Source organism: Callithrix jacchus, chromosome 19, assembly GCF_049354715.1.
Source record: "Callithrix jacchus isolate 240 chromosome 19, calJac240_pri, whole genome shotgun sequence".
NCBI lineage: Eukaryota > Metazoa > Chordata > Mammalia > Primates > Cebidae > Callithrix > Callithrix jacchus.
Genome location: NC_133520.1, coordinates 16,807,688 through 16,814,553, shown reverse-complemented (window position 1 = coordinate 16,814,553; position 6,866 = coordinate 16,807,688). Strand labels below are relative to the sequence as shown.

Sequence of the window (6,866 nt, the reverse complement as noted above, 5' to 3'; positions counted from 1 at the left end):
TTGTAGGCCTTCACTGTAGGGTAGGGAAGGAAACGTCGATCTGATGCTCAGGACAGTGGTATTCCAGTCCTAAACAGTATGGCGCTTTACCTCCCTTCTCATTAATCCGTGTAAGCCAGTGGTTCTTAACAGGGGATTTTGCTCTGCAAGGGCAATGTCTGGAGATGTTTTTCTGATTGTCATGATTGGGGGTAGGGTGCTACTGGCTGCTAGCAGGTAGAGGCCAGGAACACTATAAATATTTTACAATGCACAGGACAACCTCTGGTAACAGAATATCAATGTGTTTGGATCATAGTCCTGAATGACACAATCTCAAATGCTAAAATCCTGAAAGACCAAAATCCCTAATGTCTTAAATCCCAGAAGATTAAAATCTCTAATGTGTGAACTTCCAAAAATTACAATCCTGAAAGATTAAAATCCCAGATGTTAAAATCCTGAAGGTCAAATTCTAAGTCAGGGATCAGCAGTTTCAGCTGTATACAGGATAACTGCATCATGTTAGCAGAACTATTCCTTTGTTACCGTCTTCATTTGGAGATGAAGGATGGTTTAAGAGCTGTGGATGTTTATTGAGTTAATAAGGGGTGAACTTGTTGATTTATGTGTCAACTTGACTGGATTAAGGAATTCCTAGAAATCTGGTAAAGCATTATTTTAGGTGTGTCTGTTGAGGGTGTTTCCAGAGATTAATATGTGAGCCTCAGACTAGGTGGGGAATATCTTTCCTCAATGTTTACTGTTTTGAAGATCATAAAAGTGACTTTTCAGGTGAAAATTACAAGAAATCTCTCCTGCCAAATTATTCAGTTAGGTACTACTTCTGCCCCTTCATGTAGAGTGCCATGCTTGCCTTCAGAAAACACGCTTTGTCAGAAAATAAAATTTGACAAGCTGAGGAACCTTGTGAACCAAGACACTTGCTGACATCGAGGTTCCTCCAGTGTTACAAAACTCATTAATCCAACTTTTCTTGGTTAGGAATTTGACAGTCGAAGACAGACTGCTTATATTTACCACTAAATCAAACAGAAAAACTAGCATATGCTTCACTTCAGCTAGTAGGTGGCACTTTTGAAACTGTCCCCACTGGTTTTTATCAACTATACATGATTCATGCCCATTTTGGATCTGAAGATTCTAGAACTTATCTAATCATTTAAACACTTATTTGAAGATTTGCTGCACTTTACAGAAAAAAAAAAAAAAAAAAGGTTTCAATGGAATCCCCAATCCATAACAAGAGATTTGGAATTAGGTGTGATCAAAGCTTCTAAAAGTGAATTTCAAAGTGTTACCAATAAAGTTTGTTTTTTTTTTTTTCATTCAGCCCAATGCATTTGACAGAAAATTAGATGAGTAGATAGGCCATGAGATAAAGCAATGACAAAAACTTCAGCTTAGAAGCAGGAACCTGCATCCAGGAGTAGAGCGCTTTGTTCCTCTCTCAGAATGAATGGAGACCAGAAATCAGATGCTTATGCCCAAGAAAAGCAGGATTTCATTCAGCACTTCTACCTGATTGTTAGGGTGCTGACTGAGGATGAGACAGGGCACCCAGAGACAGGAGATGCTATCACCCGGCTCAAGGAGATCCTGGAGTACAGTGCCATTGGAGGCAAGTTATCGCTGGGGTTTGATGGTACTTAGCAGTCTGGGAGCTGGTGGAGCCGAGGAAATAGGATGCTGAGAGTCTCCAGGGGGACCTGACTGTGGGCTGGTGTGTGAAACTGCTGCAAGCTTTCTTCCTGGTGTCAGATGACATCACTGATTCATCCCTCACCCACCAGGGACAGATCTGCTGGTATCAGAAGCCAGGCATGGGTTTGAATGCTATCCATGATGCAGTGCTTCTAGAAGTACATGTATCTTCTGCCTGCTGAAGCTCTACTGCTGGGAGCAGCACTATTACCTGAGCCTGACTGAGCTCTTCCTGCAGAGTTCCTATCAGACAGACTGGACAGACCCTGGAGCTCATCACAGCCCCCCAGAGCAATGAGGATCTTGACAGATTCATGGAAAGAAGGTACAAATCTATTGTCAAGTACAAGACGGCTTTCTATTCCTTCTACCTTCCTGTAGCTGCAGCCATGCATATGGCAGGCATTGATGGTGAGAAGGCAGACACCAATGCCAAGATCCTGCTGGAGATAGGAGAGTTCCTTCAGATTCAGGATGATCACCTTGACCTCTTTGGGGACCCTAGTGTGACCAGCAAAGTTGGCACTGACGTCCAGGACAACAAATGTAGCTGGCTGGTGGTTCAGTGCCTGCAACAGGCCATTCCAGAAGAGCACCAGGTCCTGAAGAATTACGGGCAAAAGGAGGCCGAGAAGGTGGCCCGGGTGAAGGCACTATACAGGGAGCTGGATCTGTGGCCGTGTTCTTGTGGTATGAGGAAGACAGTTAACAGCCACATTAAGGGTCTCATTGAACAGTACGTGGCGCCCCTGCCCCCAGCCATCTTTTTGGGGCTGGCGTGCAAAATCTGCAAGCGGAAAAAGTGACCTAGAGACTGAAATGGCGGAGAGAGGAGGCTCTTAGTAAATTATTGTGTAACCTTAAAAACAAAAAACTTCAGTTTAAAACTGTACTTTCTGGCTGGGTGTGGTGGCCAAGGAGGGAGGATCACTTGTGCCTAGGAATTTCAGATCAGCCTGGGAAATGTAGTGAGACACTGTCTCTAGAAATAATTTTTTAAAAGTCCCAGCTACTCAGGAGGCTGAGGCAGGAGGATGGTCTGAGCCTGGAAGGTGGAGGCTGCAGTGAGCTGTGATCAAGCCGCTGCACTCCAACCTGGGAGACAGACAGAGGCCCTGTGTCTTAAAATTTTTTTTTTAAAAAAGGGGGGGTTTCCTTGTGTGCAGTATGTATTAAGAGATGGGAAAAAATCTGTCATTTGCCTGCATTGGCATTCCTTCTAGCTGAAGACATTCTAGAAGCTTTTAATGAATTAAAACCACATTTGCCCGAAGACACCAGCAAAGTTACTGACTGGTTGAAAATAAGTATGTACATGGTAGGATAGGAAAATACACAATGGTGTTGCTGTTTGATCACCAATTCTGTTTCTGTCAAATTTGTGGTCTAATGAGTGCATGCAGAATGGATTTCTGAGTACCCAAAACAACATAGAAGCATGACACAGAAAACGGGGAAATTAGAAGGGAATGCTCATGTCAGTGTGTGTGAAATCATAGAAGAATGTCAGGAAATACAGCACCATGTAGAAAATGAATGTGAACATATTCTCCAAGTAGAGCCATGCCCTAGAAGAGAAAAAACAGCTATTCCTCATGATACAAGACTTCAAAATATAGTTAATGATTGTGGATATTGGCCAGCTCTTATGGGCTATCTCTATGCAATTGCCCATAATCCATTCCTATAATACGCTTATGCATATGTCAAATTTTCTTGTTTTTTTCTTTTTTATGTTTTTTTTCCACTATTTAAAATTGTCAGCATTCTTTTTTTACAGTTTGCTCTGCTGTATAATTCATCTTCAAATCATTTCTGATACTGAAGGTATAAATTGTGTAGAGACTTTTAGAAAGTTCTATTTTTTTGCAAGTGACTCCATGAAAGTACATTATCACAACATTGACTGTGTGTAAGCATAGTTCCTGTACATAAAAACATTGAGACGTCCTCCGTAAGTGAACAGGTGTCCTTTTTGTACATCTGCATTTGTAAAAGATAAAATTTTTGAACTTCTTGGCTCTTTAGGTGGTTCTATATGCAGTAGTGGCCCATCCTGTTTTTGATAGATCTCATCAAAAGAATCTTAGGTTGTTTGTTACAGTATTTCAGATGACAGAAGGTGTAAAACTGAGTGCACACATTTACCAACCATAGGGCTATGCATTTACACATTTCCCTTTTTGACCTATTTTTTTCTTTCCTTTTTTTTTTTTTTTGAGACAGAGTCTCACTTTGTTGCCCAGGCTAGAGTGCAGTGGTGCGATCACAGCTCAGTGCGGCCTTGGCCTTGTGGGCTTAAGTGATCCTTTCACCTCAGTCTCCTGTGACGGAGTCTCACTGTGTTGCCCAGGCTGGTCTTGAACTCATGGACTCAAGCAATCCTCCCATCTTGGCTGGGATTACAGGCATGAACCATTGCATCCAACCCCTTTATGATCTATTCTTTATAAATATGGCTTGTCTGTTCGTAACTGATATAATTATGCAACTTTCATTACTATATATGAATGTTTATGCTTGCACAAAAATGTATGTTACTATTGCCTATTTTATTGCATAAAGTTACCTATGAAGTGGTGTGTGTGTGTGTGTGTGTGTGTGTGTGTGTGTTTTGAGATGGAGTTTCGCTCTTGTTGCCCAGACTGGAGTGCAATGGCACGATCTTGGCTCACTGCAACCCCTGCCTCCTGGGTTCAAGCGATTCCCCTGTCCCAACCTCCAGAGTAGCTGGAATTGCAGGCATGTGCCACCATGCCCAGCTAATTTTGTATTTTTAGTAGAGACGGGGTTTCTCCACGTTGGTCAGGCTGGTCTCAAATTCCTGACTTCAGGTGATCCACCCGCCTCTGCCTCCCAAAGTGCTGAGATTACAGGCATGAGCCACTGTGCCCGGCACGTATTCTGTGTTTTTATATGTTTTCAAACTCCCTTTTAAAAATGTAAATAAATGTAAATGCAAAAAAAGGGTAAATAAATATCTTCGAAATAATTTTTAAATTATTTTTTCCAGAGTTACATTTTTAGACTTCTGCTCTTTCAGGATTATGATTTTCAGGATTTAGACTTTAAGGATTTTGACCTTTTGGGACTTCAGGATTATGACATTGGGGATTATGGCATTTGATGTTGTATCTCTCAAGACTATGATTGGCTCCCTATGTCAGTAGTGCCACTTTTGAGAAACCTGATCTAAGCTCAAACCTGTTGGGATATATCTCAGCCTTGAAGGAAAGCTATTTTGAATTTTGATGGAGATACATATCTGTGTGTGTGTGTGTGTGTGTGTGTGTGTGTATGTGTGTATCATATATATATCTGACTTTTAGTATATATATGACATATCTTACACATATATGACATATATGTATATATCTTTTATATATATATATATATATATATATGTATCTGACTTTTAGTATAAATCAGCAGTCTCTGCTGTGCCTTTTCCTTTATCAGATTTTCCTGCTTTTAGCTTAATGAAATAAGACCAGGTTATGAAGGGTTAATAATCAGTGAGAGGAAATAGCTTTTTCATATATGTCGGATATGACTCAACCGGTAACCTGGTTCCATCAAGTACAAATGATACTATCCAAACACAATCAGAAACTGACGACCAGGCCTTTAATCCTAACAGAATCAGCTTGACATAAATACTGAGTATGACTCCTGGCCAGCTGTATAATTTGCAAGACCCAGTGCTAAATGAAAATGTAGGACTCTTGTTCGAAAAGCAGGAAACAAGTACCCCAAAAGGTACCTATATAGCGTTTTCCTTTCTTCCAAGGTTTCTCTCTCTCTCTGCTTATTGCAATGCTATTTGCTATTTAATATTCTAAGTAAAGAAAAATTAAAATTTTAAATGATTAGCATGAATTTTACCATTTCTATTGTGCAGTGCTGATTTTAAATGTCAATAGCAGAGCATTCAGCTCAGATAGGGAATGAATTATACAATTCATATTTTGTGGGTCTTCTCTGAGGGTGCCTCAAGTTGACCAGAGGAGACAGACATACAAGACCTTCAGGCATCTGGGAACCCTTGACTCTGACACCTGCTCGGTTCCCCCTTCCTCCAGTCACCAGACCTCCACAATGCCAGGCCCGGAGGAGCAGAGGCAGGCATCTTCCTTTCACACAGGCCAATTGGCCCAGGCGATGGCAGATGGGCCACCTCCAAGGAGGATCTTTAAACCTTCACGCTGGGACTTTATACTTGGAACAGGGTATCTGGATGGCCCTTGCCAAGACATGGCCTCCAGCTGGCTGCCCACCAGACATGCCATGGGGGAGAGGGGAAATGGGTTCAGGACAGCTGCTGCCATGCCCTGCCTGGGGATGCACTGGAGGCTGAATACTCAACACTGACCCTCCCCTTGCCTATGCCTGGGCCCCTTCTGGTTATGAGAAGGGGAGGTTGGGTGGGACCCAGTGCACTAAAGGTTAGGGAGGGGTCTGAGAGCCATCTGGGAGTCTATGGGGATGAAGGGAGGTGGGAACATGCTTGAGCAGAGGCCTGAGCCCCCACACAGGCTCCATTGTCCCATCAAACTCCACTTACAAAAGGCAAATTCAAGGACACAAGTATTAGCCGGTGCAGTGGCTCCCAAGTGTAATCCCAGCACTTTGGGAAGCTGAGGGGGGTGGATGGCCTGAGGTCAGGAGATTGAGACCAGCCTGGCCAATATGGTGAAGCTCCAACTCTATTAAAAATACAAAAATTAGCTGGGCATGGTGGTGGGCACCTGTAGTCCCAGCTACTCAAGAGACTGAGGAAGGAGAATCTCTTGAACCCAGGAGGCGGAGGCTGCAGTGAGCTGAGATCATGCCACTGCACCCCAGCCTGGGAGACAGAATGAGACTCCATCTCAAAAACACACAAACAAACAAACAAACAAACAGACAGAAAGATACAAGTATTAAGAATTTCAAGACTTCAACCTCGCAATGCTAGACTCCAGGCACCAAGGCCTTCCGAATACTAGGTTTTTCTGCATGTGGGGTCCTGTGTGGCTGTGCAGGTTACTTGGCTGTAAAACCACCCCTTTCTCTGGGAAATGCCTTTCTACCTTAGAAAAGAATACATTTTCTTCTCGTTTTGAAACCTGAGCCATGCTGGACAGCTTCTCATCCCAGATTTCACCTTTATATTTTCATTC

General features: G+C 42.6%; 1 pseudogene; it reads left to right on the top strand.

Annotated features, from left to right (window-relative positions):
* Window positions 1-66: 66 nt before the first annotated feature.
* LOC144580357 (farnesyl pyrophosphate synthase pseudogene) lies at window positions 67-4,408 on the top strand (annotated as a pseudogene).
* Window positions 4,409-6,866: the final 2,458 nt, after the last annotated feature.